The 15723-nt window shown below is 41.7% G+C and overlaps 1 long non-coding RNA gene across 1 annotated transcript in view; it reads right to left on the reverse strand.

Moving 5' to 3' along the window:
* Positions 1-11820: 11820 nt before the first annotated feature.
* Positions 11821-15723, reverse strand: part of LOC142742373 (uncharacterized) — a 61572-nt gene continuing 57669 nt past the window's right edge. Inside the window, exon 4 of the long non-coding RNA XR_012881364.1 lies at positions 11821-11989. This is a non-coding gene — a long non-coding RNA (uncharacterized LOC142742373). The remainder of the gene's footprint in view (positions 11990-15723) is intronic.

Below are 15723 nucleotides of genomic sequence, written 5' to 3' on the forward strand. Positions count from 1 at the left end.
GAATGGTAGTGTAGTGGCAGCATGGTTATTGCAGGTTGTAAGCTTTTCTTTAGAGTTATGTTATCAAGTTGCTTTTGAAAGTTTGAATTGTGAAGGAAAGTCTGATGTGTTGGGATAGCAAGAGTATAGGGGATGTGCCAGAGAAATCTTGAAGACGATAATGGGAGTAGAGCAGAAATACAGGTTTTGTGAGGACCGGAGATTGAGTGTAGGAAGGTATTTGGGCATCTCATGCAGAGATGTATATAAGGGAAAGGTTGTGGACAGACTTGTACGTCACTATCCTTATTTTTAAATGTATTTGCTGAGCAATGGGTAGCCAGTAAAGGGAATTGGAGAGGGGGCAGGTGGATTAACTTGGCAGCAGAGTTGAGGTTGGATTGTAGGGGTGCAAGAATTGTAGAGGAAGCCACAGAAGAGGAGTTGCACACGAATTCAATTATGTCTCATGTCCCGTTACGAGGTGTTACGAGTGTACTATTTATTTACAATCTTGGCTAGTTTAAGGATGTGGCAGACTAGGCCATTGCCGAAGGATCCCATTTCCCAGTGGGCACCAAAGACTCAACTCACAGGAGCAGCCTAAGAGGGGAGCATGTCAACTTTCACTTCCCTGGACCATAGGAATTTTCCTGTTAACCCCTTCACTGCCCAAAAACACCAGGGACTTAACCATTTTAAATGTTACTCCTATAGGGGACTGCCATTTTGGGTAAGACCTTTTTCTGGACTTAGATTCCACCATTTACCCCCTCGCTATTTAAGCCAGTGATTCCCAGCCATGGTTCTGTGGAACCTGGTCAGGGTTTTTTTTTTCCAGAAGGCAGCAACTCTCTTTTAAAGTAGATATGGCAAACTAGTTTTAGCCTGCCCAAAGATAAATGGCATGGAGGCAGGTAAAGCAGGCAACAAATCAAAGCTATAATATAAAAATATAAAATGCTTTATCTACTCCCACACCAAACTTCTTTGAGGTAGGAATTTAGAAAGGGGTTCCTTGAGAGTGGAAACATTATTCAAGACTTCCCCATAGTAATAAGGTTGGGAATCACTGATTTAGGCATTGTATAGCGGTGTTACAGTGTTATTCAGACATTGAATGGCAGTTTTATTTGGATATTAAATGGCAGTATTGTGTGGGAAATATATGGAAGTGCGGGGCATTGATATGCTTGCAGACAATGGAGAAAACTTATAAACCATGTTATTTTCAAATTAGTTTTTTCGTCTGCAAAATGTCACAATTTTTATATGACGTGCACCAAATTCATAACAATGATGCATTTATATATGTGAATTTGGTGTAATTACTGCCTTCAGAAATCCTTTCTACACTGTTTGCCTGGTGTATAAATTTATAACATTGCATGTTTGCAATAAATTATCTCACACCACCAAACTAACAAAACAACAATAAAAAATGTCAGCCAGATGCTTTATTAACATAGCACACAAGCTTGCGCAATTTACAATGTTTATAACTGTGCTACCTCAATGTTTAACATTCATACTTCAAAAATTAGGTGATGAGATTCCAATTACGTCCAACTGAATTGTTTATGTTAATATAGCAATATATAAATATGTGACAATAATGTGAATATAATGTACTTGTAACGTCCACAGCCGCAGACCGCAGACTCCTCTCATCCTGCCGATGCCTTCCTTCGCGGAGATGCCAACACATGCGGCCGTCCTGGCCTGCAGTGACCATTGCAGTGGCCGTCCTGGCCTGCAGCGCGGGCTTAGTCCCGGCCTTAAAGGGCCAGCGCGCACACATGTTTAGAATTGTCTAATCACCCTGGACTATAAGAAGGGCCTGCCCCTTCAGTCATTGTCTGAGCGTTGTTGTGTTTACCCTTGTTAGTCTTGCAAATGGTCCCTTAGTGTTTTCAAGCACCCAGTGTTCCCGTTCCTGCTACCTGTATCCTGTATCCCGTGCTCCCTTGATCCTGTACCTTAGAGAGTTGGAGTCGTCTTGTGCCACCGATCACGTCTGTTGTGTTACACCATGCCTGGTGTCTGCTGCCAAGGTCCCATCCGAGCCTAACCATTGCTGCTGTCTGAACTACCACATGTACCCTTATTCGGACTATAGACTTTACTTGGTACACTGTGTGGCCAGCTGCTATGCTGCTACGGCGGTACGGCCCAGCGGGTCCACATACCCGCAGATCGTGACAGTTCTTACTAAATTTTGGAAGGCAAGCACAAACCTACACATTTACATGTATAGAACACAAGAGAAAAAAGGAGTCAGATACAATTAGAAATGCAATTTGCCAAAGGCATAGAAAAATACAAATTTTATTTAGACAATACAAAATACATGGTTAAAAGTAGACTACAAATCAGCAAAACTGTATATCTTCCATCATATGCGGCATTGTAGAGAATAAGAAGTCTCTCGAACACGAATCCAGCATCTCAAATCCCAAATACGACGGTCACAAGTTGTTTAAGGCATACTCGATCAACAAAAGAGGAATAACTAAACAGAACAGAAACATATATTAATAGACATACAGTTAAAACAAATTAAAATTACACAGTTTTTTTATATCACCACCTCTCAAGGCATTGATAGAGTTTTCTCTGGTATTAGAGATGGTGATTAGAGATGAGCGAACCGGGACAACTGAACCCGGTTTCGGTCCGAACTTCCGGAAAAGTTCGGTTCGCAGCGAATCCGAACTTCACCGGGTTCGGCCGAACCCGTTTTGACCGAACCCGGTCAAAAACATTATACAAATCGGCAGCCACTTATCTCTATCAATCACTGATAGAGAAAAGAGGCTGCTGATTAAAAATAAAAAGCATTTCATACGTACCCGGTCGTTGTCTTGGTGACGAGTCCCTCTTCTTCCTCCAGTCCGACCTTTTCTGACGCGGCAGCCTGTGATTGGCTGCAGAGGCCTCTGCAGCCTGTGATTGGCTGCAGAGGCCGCGGCAGCCTGTGATTGGGTGCAGCGCTCACATGGGCTGCATCGTCATCAAGGAATGTCGGGCCGGATGTCGAGAGGGACGCGTCACCAAGGCAACGGCCAGGAGACCGGACTGGAGGAAGCAGGGAGTTCCCGGTAAGTATGAACGTCTTTTTTTTTACAGGTACTGTGATCGGTAGTCACTGTCCAGGGTACTGAAACAGTTACTGCCGATCAGTTAACTCTTTCAGCACCCTGGACAGTGACTATTTAGGGTATGTGCACACACACTAATTACGTCCGTAATTGACGGACGTATTTCGGCCGCAAGTACCGGACCGAACACAGTGCAGGGAGCCGGGCTCCTAGCATCATAGTTATGTACGATGCTAGGAGTCCCTGCCTCTCTGCAGGACAACTGTCCCGTACTGTAATCATGTTTTCAGTACGGGACAGTAGTTCCACGAAGAGGCAGGGACTCCTAGCATCGTACATAAATATGATGCTAGGAGCCCGGCTCCCTGCACTGTGTTCGGTCCGGTACTTGCGGCCGAAATACGTCCGTCGGACGGACGTAATTAGTGTGTGTGCACATACCCTTACTGACGTCGCCTAGCAACGCTGCCGTAATGACGGGTGCACACATGTAGCCACCCGTCATTACGGGGCCTCATGCACACGACCATAAAAACACCCGTTATCACGGGTCGTAATTACGACCCGAAATAGCGGGCCCATAGACTTCTGTTAGCCACGGGTACCTTCCCATTTTCTCACGGGAAGGTGCCCGTGCCGTTAAAAAGATAGAACATGTTCTATTTTTTTATTTTACGGGCCGTGCTCGTAATTACGACTCGTAATTACGAGCACGGCCGGCCACGGGCAGCCGGCCGCTTTTGCGAACCGTGCTGTCATTATAATTATAGCAGCATGGCCCGTAAAAAAAAAAATAGAACATGTTCTATTTTTTTAACGGCACGGGCACCTTCCCGTGAGAAAACGGAAAGGTACCCGTGGGTAACAGAAGTCTATGAGCCCGTTATTGCGGGTCGTAATTACGACCCGCAATAACGGGTGTTTTTACGGTCGTGTGCATAATGGGAGCACGGCTCGGAAAAACGAACGGCTGCCCGTGCTCATCTCCTTAAATACTCTGTGCTGCCTTAAACTCTGTGGACAGGTCAGGATCCTGTTTCTTTTAAATGCTGCTAGGGAACCCGCTCGATCCACTATATAAGGCTACGCTACAGTGCAGCATTTAAAAGAAACAGGATCCTGACCTGTCCACAGAGTTTAAGGCAGCACAGAGTATTTCAGGAGATGAGCGTGCAGATTCAGTGCTGCTGTGAACTCTGCTCTTACCATTACGTAGCTCTCAGTCTGTTACCTCTCCTCCACTCCTGTCCTCAAGAACACCTTCACATGATTGGCAAGTCACCACGTAATGGTAAGAGCAGAGTTCACAGCAGCACAGAGTATTTCAGGAGATGAGCGTGCGGATCTTGTGCGTGGTGGTGACTTGCCAATCATGTGAACGTGTTATAGAGGACAGGAGTGGAGGAGATGTAACAGACTGAGCTACGTAATGGTAAGAACAGAGTTCACAGCAGCACAGAGTATTTCAGGAGAGGAGCGTGCAGATTCAGTGCTGCTGTGAACTCTGCTCTTACCATTACGTAGCTCTCAGTCTGTTACCTCTCCTCCACTCCTGTCCTCAATAACACCTTCACATGATTGGCAAGTCACCACGTAATGGTAAGAGCAGAGTTCACAGCAGCACAGAGTATTTCAGGAGATGAGCGTGCGGATCTTGTGCGGGGTGGTGACTTGCCAATCATGTGAAGGTGTTCTTGAGGACAGGAGTGGAGGAGAGGTAACAGACTGAGAGCTAAGTAATGGTAAGAGCAGAGTTCACAGCAGCACAGAATATTTCAGGAGAGGAGCGTGCAGATTCTGTGCTGCTGTGAATTCTGCTCTTACCATTACGTAGCTCAGTCTGTTACCTCTCCTCCACTCCTGTCCTCAAGAACACCTTCACATGATTGGCAAGTCACCACCCCGCACAAGATCCGCACGCTCATCTCCTGAAATACTCTGTGCTGCTGTGAACTCTGCTCTTACCATTACGTGGTGACTTGCCAATCATGTGAAGGTGTTCTGGAGGACAGGAGTGGAGGAGAGGTAACAGACTGAGAGCTACGTAATGGTAAGAGCAGAGTTCACAGCAGTACTGAATCTGCACGCTCATCTCCTGAAATACTCTGTGCTGCCTTAAACTCTATGGACAGGTCAGGATCCTGTTTCTTTTAAATGCTGCACTGTAGCGCAGCCTTATATAGTGGATCGAGCGGATTCCCCAGCAGCATTTAAAAGAAACCGTGTTTGTGTATGTGTGTGTTTGTGTATATATGTGTGTTTGGGTATGTGACTTTGTGTTCTTGTTTTTATATGTGTGTTTGTGTATATGTGTGTGTGTGTGTGTGTGTTTATGTGTGTTTGTGTATATATGGGTGTGTTTGTGTATATGTGTTTGTGTATATGTTTGTGTATATATGGGTGTATTTGTGTAGATGTTTGTGTGTGTTTTTGTATATGTGTGTGTTTGTGTATATGGGTGTGTGTTTATGTGTGTGTGTTTGTGTGTATATATGGGTGTGTTTGTGTATATGTGTTTGTGTATATGTGTGTGTTTGGGTATGTGTGTTTTTGTTTGTATATGTGTTTGTGTTCGTGTATGTGTGGGTATAACTGTGTGTGTGTGTGTTTGGATATGTGTGTTTTTGTTTGTATATGTGTGAGTTCGTGTATATGTGTGTGTGTTTGTCTGTTTGTGTGTGTGTGTGTGTGTGTGTATATCTTGTTGTGTTTGTGTATATATGTGTGTGTTTGTGTATGGTTGTTTGTTTGTGTGTGCGTGTATATATGTGTGTAGGTGAGTAGAAGTATTGGTATTGTTCACATTGATAACTGTTTTTTTTTATGTTGTTGCAGATTTTGATGTACCGATTGGACTACATCTTCGATTCGTTGGACTACTGCGTAGATCTACGTTTTTTCACATTTTAATAAAATGGTTAACGAGGGTTTTGTTGGGGATTTCTTATTTCAATAAAAAAGAATTGTCTTTGTGTTTTTTTTTTAACTTTATTAGTGCCTAGATAATGGCAGTTGGCTGATTGACAGCATCCATTATTAAGGCGGTACTTAGTGTTAGCTGGTGCAGAGGCTAGCACTAACCACCCATTATTACCCCGGTACCCACCACCACCAGGGGTGCCGGGAAGAGCTTGGTACGATCCAGTACCCGACCATCTGTTGTGAAGGTCGGGTACTGGGGCGGCCGTAGGCTGGTATTATGAGGCTGGGAAGGGCCAAAATCAGTGGACCTTCCCACCCTTGTAATGCTAGGCTGCTGCTGCTGTGTTGTATCGGGCTGGTTATAAAAATGGGGGGGACCCCCACGTCGTTTTTTTTTTGGGAATTTAACAAATTTAGCAATAGACGGGTCCCCCACATTTTTAATAACCAGCCATATACAAGGCCGCAGCAGTCTGGCATTACATGGGTGGGAAGGGCCACTGGTTTTGTCCATTCCCAGGCTAATAACACTGTGTTGTATGTGGCTGGTTATGATAAATTGGGTGGAACCCCATGTCTTTTTAACCCCTTAGTGACCAGCCCATTTTAGGCCCTAATGACCAAGCTATTTTATTCGTTTTTCTATAGTCGCATTCAAAGAGCTATAACTTTTTTATTTTTCCGTCTACATAGCTGTATGAGGACTTGTTTTTTGCGGGATTAGTTGTGCTTTTTAATAGCACCATTTTTGGGTACATATAATTTTTATATTAACTTTTATTAACCTTTTTGGGGGGGATTATAAAAAAAACCTGAAATTCCGCCATTGTTCTATGCGTTTTTAAATTGACGCCGTTCACTATGCGACGTAAATAACATGTTACCTTTATTCTATGGGTCGGTACGATTACGGCGATACCACATATGTAGAGGTTTTTTTATGTTTTACGACTTTTGCACAATAAAAACACTTTTGAACTAAAATTATTTGCTTTTGCATCGTCGCTTTCCAAGAGCCGTAATTTTTTTATTTTTCCATCAATGTAGTGATTTTTTGGGCTTGTTTTCTGCGAGACGAGACGTACTTTTGATTGGTACTGTTTTGGGGTGCATGGGACTTATTGATTCATTTTTATTATGACTTTTTTGGGGGGCAATGGAAAAAAATTGCAATTTCGCTACGGTTTTTTGCGTTTTTTTTTTACGGTGTTCACTTTGCGGTTTAAATTACATATTAACTTTATTAATGGAGTCATTACGGTCGCGGCGATACCATATATGTGTACTTTTTTTTTTTTTTTACACTTTTACTAAATAAAACCACTTTTTATGGAAAAAAATGGTTTTATTTATTTTTTTACTGTACTTTTTATTAATAATCTTTATTTCACTTTGATGACTTATTTTATTAGTCCCACTAGGGGACTTTACTGTGCGATATTCCGATCGCTGCTATAATGCTCTGGTATACTTCGTATACCAGAGCATTATTGCCTGTCAGTGTAAATCTGACAGGCAATCTGTTAGGACGTGCCTCCGGCGCGTCCTAACAGGCATATGTCCAGGGCAGACCTGGGGGCTTTTATCAAGCCCCCGGCTGCCATGACACCCCATCGGAGACCCGCGATTTCATTCGCGGGCCGCCGATGGGTGACAGAGGGAGCGCACTCCCTCTGTAAACAAAATTAAATGCCGCGGTCGCTATTGACGGCGGCATTTAACAGGTTAAACGGCCGCGATCGAAGTAAACTTCGATCGCGGGCGTTGGAGCAGGAGCTCAGCTGTCATCAGACAGCAGAGCCCCGGCTCCTGCCTGCACGGGAGACCCGTGCAGGACTTAGACTAGGCTGACGTGAAAAGGCGTCAGCCTAGCCTAAAGCCCATTAGTGACCGACGTAAAAAGGCGTATTAGTAGTCACTAAGGGGTTAAAAAAATAAATAATAATAATTAAAAAAAATTACGTGGGGTCCCCCCCACTTTTATAACCAGCCCGATACAACACAGCAGCAGCAGCCTAGCATTACAAGGGTGGGAAGGTCCACTGTTTTTGGCCCTTCCCAGCCTCATAATACCAGCCTGCGGCCGCCCCAGAGCCCGACCATCACAACAGATGGTCGGGTACTGGATCGTACCTGGCTCTTCCCGGCACCCCTGGTGGTGGTGGGTACCGGGGTAATAATGGTGGTTAGTGTTAGCCTCTGCACCGGCTAACACTAAGCCTCGCCTTAGTAATGGATGTTGTCACTCAGACAGCGGCCATTACTAAAGTGGTAGTAATAAAATTTGAAAATAAAAAGACAAAGATATAGATAAAATATTTTATTGAAATAAAGCACCCCCAACACAACCCTCATTAACCATTTTATTGTAGAAAAAAAACGTCATCTAAGTAGTCCTCGAAAACGACGTAGTCCAAACACCAAACCTGTAAAAAAATAAAAATAAATGAAATAAAACATGTCGTAGGCTTAGATTCAGTTTAATGTGTGATACTGACTGTTATACCATGTATAGAAGCCTGCCGCGAAGTTGACTTAGATACAGGGCGCCAGCAGACAGTATCATACATGGCCATACATACATATATACAAACATACATACAAGCATGCACATATATACATGCAAATATACATACATGCAAACATACACACATATATACATGCAAACTATCATACATACATACATACATACATGCATACACACACACATGAAAACATACATACATACAAACAAACATGCAAAGATACATACATACATATATACAAGCATGCACAAATATACATGCAAACATAAATACATGCAAACATAATTACATACATGCACATGTATATAAACATACATACAAACATACATGCAAAAATAAAAACATGCAAACATACATATATGCACATATATATATACATACATACATGACAACATACATACAAACATACATGACAACATACATACATGCAAACATACATACATACATGCCAACATACATGCAAACATACATGCACATATATACATACATACATACATGACAACATACATACATGCAAATATATACATGCAAATATACATACACACATGCACATATATACATACATGCCAACATACATGCACATATATACATACATGACAACATACATACATACATACATACATACATACATACATGACAACATACATACATGCAAACATACATATATATATACACACATGCAAATATACATACAAACATGCATACATACATACATACATGCAAATATATACATGCAAATATACATACACACATGCACATATATACATACATGCCAACATACATGCACATATATACATACATGACAACATACATACATACATACATACATACATACATACATGACAACATACATACATGCAAACATACATATATATATACACACATGCAAATATACATACAAACATGCATACATACATACATACATGCAAACATACATTCATGCAAACACACATACATGCAAACATACATACATACATTCATGCATTCTTGGTGAATTGAGGGTTTTTTCTCTCCCTTACCTTATCCCTTTTCATCCGTGCGTGTCGGTACTGCCGTCCCTGGATCTCGCCTGGACTGTCGATTGTACACATCTGCGCGTGCACGGTTTCCGGAGCCGCGCATGCGTGGTCGGGTCTCGACGGCTCAGAGCGTGAATTCTCGCGATGGTTTGGCTCTGACACGCACGGCTGAATCCATGCCCTTATTGGCTAACGAGATCAGCTGACCTTCTGACCTATTGTATTTAAGAGGTGTAACTTAAATGATTCAGAACACCCCTTGAGAAAGCCATCCACGCGAAACGCGCGTTGGGGTCTCTCCATACCTGGGAGCTACACTTTCTGCGGAACTATATGGGTCAGTACCAGTGTTGGTTTCATTGCAATCTTAATACCTCTAATGCTACTTACAGCCTATATACGTATTTACTTGCATTCTGTGATTAAGACAGGCTGAGTTAAACATCTTATGTTTATATGGCAGGTGTGGATGTATAGAGATTTCTCTGTCTTCCACTGCTGTTATTATCTACGACTTGTTTCAAGACTTACTGTCTCAGCAATATGTAACAACACTGTACATGAATGTATGTATATTTTGGCTCTCACTATATATTTACATTGAAATTACTCTAGAGCGACTTACATACCTCTTCCCAGAGAAATTGCTCTCTGTGATCCTAGTTCCTCTCCTATACATTTGGAGATATACAGTTTTCCTGATTTGTAGTCTACTTTTAACCATGTATTTTGTATTGTCTAAATAAAATTTGTATTTTTCTATGCCTTTGGCAAATTGCATTTCCAATAGTATCTGACTTTTTTCTCTTGTGTTCTATTCAATGTTATTTGGAGTTTCTATTGTTACTGGGAAGTCTAATAATCCGCACTTGCTGGTGACTTAGCCCATATACTGTATAGTCCCATGAGACATATGTTGACATTTACATGTATATACGATCAAAATTAAAAATGCTGGTGTATAGTTACTGCTTATGGTCCCCTATTCTACTTTTTCTTGTAGGTGGTGTTAGAAGTATTTAATAACCATTTTACAACTTCATGCAATCTACACACATTATATGTCCACCAGTAAACCTGCATTTGTCTTATGCTTTGCTCAAGAATTGTAATTAAGACTCAAATATTTTAATTTGTTTCTGTTGTACATGATTTTAATCCCTTAAGAACTAGACTATTTTGGGCCTCAATAACTGAACAATTTTTAGGGGGTTTGCATTCCAAGAGCAATAACTTTTTTATTTAACCAAGGTTTCTTGAGAATAACAGATTTGTCAGTAACTGGGCTCTGTGTGACTTTCATTAATGGGCAAAGCACCTGTGAAACCCACACTTCTAATCTCCTCTTCTTAATTGAAACACCTTTCGAAAATAGGATTTTACATAATTTGCTTAATAAAAGATGAACAGTACAACTTTTTGTGTGTTATTAGTTTAGTTAGATTGTGTTTGACTATAATTGTGATAACAATCAGACCGCACGTTATTAGTAACCAAAGCAGAAAACCAGGTAATACTTAAAATTGTATGTATAGCATAGTGTGATAGTATATACTATGATATGACATAGGAGGTTGTAACTTGGGTAAGTATAGAATGCTCTTCAGCAAACTGGAATTAAAAGAGGTCAGGGGGCAGGGGGACAACTGTGAGTACAGCAAACAATTCCTGGAAGTTTTACTTTTAAGAAATTGCTGGTAAGGAGGGAGACAGGAAGAAGAAATATCAATGATACAAGGAAGCAGCCAGCAAAGATACAATACTTCCGGAAAGGATACCATTCAGCACTTACCCCAAAACACAAATCTGCTGAATAAGATATTTGATAGATTAGTTAAGTTCATGTAACTAAGACGAAAGAATACACTGAGACGACTACAAGCTGCTTCTTATAAGGAAACGTCATTGAAGGGGATTATTTCAAGAGATCCCGATTACTAAGTGAAATAAAGGTCATGAGCATCCTATAATATAAGCTTGGTATAGTGACATTTATTAGCATTTGCAGCACAATATTAAAGTTGCCTCATATCTGACATTGAATCTATAGTATAGTATGTGTAAGCAATACTGACATACATTCCACAGGCTTCAGTTGTAATAATTCTGTGACAAAATGGCAGCCTTTAAAGTTGTTGTCTGGTTTCAGAAAATTTATTATATTTTTTGTCTAATTATAAGCTATACAATTGTATATTATGTGGATTCTTTTTTTTTTTTTTTTTATAAATTCTTTATTTTGTATTTTACAACCACTTGCAGTAAACACACACATCATATGACCTCAGCATATGAAATTAACATTGACATTTAACAATTAACAATATAAAGGCAGTGCAATAGAAACAATGACTTTCACAATCCAAATTGCAAAATAGGCAATTTCCACATATTTTAGATCCTCAAGATGTATTTCACATCAAAGTCATTTCCTCTTGGATTCCTATCAAGATACATACAAAGAAAAGAAAATAACATACAGTACCATAACTAACAATAAAATAAATCACAATACACTACATTCAGAACAAAAAGAAAAGAGAATTGCTCATCATAAGGTAACAATCCATATCTCCAGCACATTGGATCTTCTGCGTATATTATAAGAACCAGAGCTCGCTAATACTTTCATATCCCTATATCCATAGGGCTGGCTGTCTCCCGGATGCCCCCCTCTCCTAATTAGCACCCCCTGCAGGGTCTGACCCAATCCATTACACCTCCCCCAGGTAAAGAGGACCATAGACCACAATTCCCCTCATATGTTGACCTTCATTGAACGCTTACTCCGCATCTTCCTTTCCCCTTCCTTCATTACTTACCCACTACTTTTTTTTTTTTTATCTCTTTATCCCACCCATCCCCCTCACCCTCCTGTACCTTCCTTCTTATGATACTCCCTCCATGGCTTCCAAACCTTTAAAAACAGAGCCCTAGAGAAAGAATGCCAGCCCACCAACTCTTCCATTGAGTGTAATTGATGTACTTTGGCCCACCACATATCTATCGATGGTGGGTTCTCACTTCTCCATTTCTGCGGTATCAACAGTTTAGCCGCTGAGATCATTAGAGTAGCTAAGTCTCTGCGTACAGGGGTGAAGTCTCCAGATGGAAGCCATAGAAGTATCAGCGTGGGCGTCAACTCCACCGAGCCTCCCACTATATCATTAATAGCTCTTTCTACTTGAGCCCAGAAGGGTTTAATTTTGGGGCAAAACCACCATATATGAGATAAGGTCCCAGGAAAAATGCCACATCTCCAACATACATCCGATGCAATAAGCCTAATCTGATATAAGTAAGCAGGGGTTCTATACCAGCGGGTCAGCAATTTGTAGGAATTCTCCTGATGTCTCACACAACACGAGAACCCATGGGATCTAGTCAAAATATAGGACACTTCCCTTTGTGTAAGGATAATATCTAACTCCTTCTCCCATGCCAATAAGAAACAGGGTTTAGTTGGGGCTAAGTCTAACAAAAGGTTGGTGTAAATCTTTGACAAAGCCCTGATCGGAGACTGAGGCATGAGAGTGTAATTTTCCATCCAGGTAGGATCCGGATATGGGGCAGGGGCTCCAGTCAAGAACCTGCAGCACGCCAATTCAAAGCCCCTCTGATGAAGAAATGTCGCGGGCGAAGCACATGTAGCCTCTCCAGTTTCCCTTACTTTACCTATTAGCTCTTGTAAATCCGGAACTACCCTCCTAGCAGTGACCTCCCTTACCCGAAGTGAACCCAGTAAAGGCCTTAGTATCACCCCTAAGGATGTGTCCTTTTCCTTAAAATAGGGTAGAGTCCCTAATGGAGCTATTGGAGAGAGGTCCCCCTTAGCCATATTCAATACTGTAGACCTTTGACAAACTTTGAGCATGCCTCTCGTTATGTCACTGACTAAAATAGTTTTTGGGGGTAACGGTGCCTTAATCCAGAGTAAATGCAAGTACTCATCCGAGAGGACCCTTCTTTCCAGATCCAGATAACCATGTTTGAGAGAATCATTAGCCAGCTGTGACCAGCGGAGAAGTTGAATCGCTGTATAATACAACCCTATATCCGGTACTGATAATCCCCCCTGTCTCTTTTTTAGGATAAGTAACCTATGAGCCAATCTGGGGCGCTTTCCTCTCCATAGAAAATTAGTAAATAGTCTCTTGAATCTATTAAAATAGCTAGCCGGAAGGTCTATGGGAATATTCTGCAATGGGTACAGGATCTGTGGGAGCACATAGGTGGCTAATAAATTTTTTCTTCCCATCCAAGAGAGGAAGGGAATGTCGATTTTGTTTAAAAATTTTTGGATTTTCGGGACAAGAGGCGCAAAATTCATGGAGAAGATATGTTTAGGATCCGCCGGTATTTTAACGCCCAAATATTGGATGGCCGAGTCTTGCCATTTAAACGAGGAGATGGATTTTAAGTGTTTTAACTTGTCATGTGGTATTGATATACCCATGGCCTCAGATTTCCCATAGTTGATTTTAAAATTAGATATATCCCCAAATTGAGTGAAAACATCTAGAACCCGCGGGAGTGCTGTAAGTGGGTTCGTAACCAGGAGCAACAGGTCATCTGCAAAGGCCGCTGTCTTATGTATGCGTCCCCCAAGCTTAAGACCCTGGATTCCCTCAGTCTGACGAAATTTTAATAGCAGGGGCTCCATCATTATAACAAAAAGGGACGGAGACAAGGGACATCCCTGCCTAGTTCCATTCGAGATGGGAAAGGGGGTTGATAGGGATCCATTAACCTGAATTCTAGCAGAGGGCCCTTTATATAGTGAGAATATAGCATCTATAAATGTGATTGGGAAATTAAACTTCAGTAGCGCCTTCCTCATGTACTCCCAGCAGACCCGGTCAAAAGCCTTTTCGGCGTCGGTGCCCAACAAAACCATAGAACCCCCGGACTTACGCACCTGCATAATAGCATGCAAAACTCTACTCACATTGTGTTTGCCCTCTCTCCCCTTCACAAATCCCACCTGTTCTTCTCCTATAATTAAGGGTAAGAACGATTGCATGCGTGTCGCTAAAATTTTTGCCCACCACTTAACGTCACAGTTCAATAACGAGATGGGTCTATAGCTTCCGCACTGCTCAGGATCCTTCCCCTCCTTGGGAAGAATAGTAACAAAGGCTTCTAAAGATTGCGCAGGGAGAGAGGATCCACACAACAAGGAATTACATACTTCTGTGAATTTTGGTACTAATTGATCTCTAAATTTTTTATAAAAAGAGATAGGCAACCCATCCGGGCCCGGACTCTTCCCCGAGGGGATAGAATCTAAGGTCCTCTCCACCTCCTCCTTCGTGACAGGTGCCAACAACGTCTCACACTGAGTTTGAGTGAGATGAGGAGCTACTATGTCCGACAAGAAAGCATTAATGCGTTCCTGTTTATCTAAGATAGGATTAAGGGCCCCCTCGGCAGAAGCAGATAAATTATATAATTTTGAATAGAATGTTTGAAAGGCCTTAGCGATATGTGGCGTTGAGGTTACTCTGTCCCCTCGTTCAGTTTTAACAGCTTCTATAAACACTTTAGCTTGCCTTTGTTTGATTAACCTAGTCATCAGCTTAGATCCCCTATCTCCATGCATGTATGTCTGACTACATGCCATTCTATACGCCTTAGCAGCATTGTAATTTAGTAGGTCTCTAAGTTCCTGCCGCAATGAACACAGCCCTTTATAATCTACAAGGAGGTCCCCCTGTTTATGCAATCTCTCCGTTTCAGATATCCGTGACACTAGGCTAAGAATCCGTTTAGACCTTTGTTTCTTAAGATAAGAGGCTAGTGCAATAAGCTCCCCCCTCATATACGCTTTATGTGTTTCCCATAGAATGGGTCTGGATACCAGTGGAGAATCATTGAATTTGAAAAATTCCTCTAATTTAGAGGCCAAAGACGCACTATTATCGTCTTGAGCTATGATCTTGTCGTTGAGTCTCCAGAGCCATTCCCTTTGAGGAACACATCCCAACTCCAAAACAATACTAACTGGCGCATGATCAGAGACTGTGAGATTTCCAATCTCGGCGTGCTGCAGGCTCGTTAACAGAGACAAGGGAAGGAAAAAATAGTCTATTCTATGATATGTACCATGAGGAGCAGAATAGAATGTAAAATCTTTAACCGATGGATTCCCCACCCGCCAAGCATCGACCATGCCCA

The sequence above is a fragment of the Rhinoderma darwinii genome, chromosome 2 (assembly GCF_050947455.1).
Source record: "Rhinoderma darwinii isolate aRhiDar2 chromosome 2, aRhiDar2.hap1, whole genome shotgun sequence".
NCBI classification, from domain to species: Eukaryota; Metazoa; Chordata; class Amphibia; order Anura; family Rhinodermatidae; genus Rhinoderma; species Rhinoderma darwinii.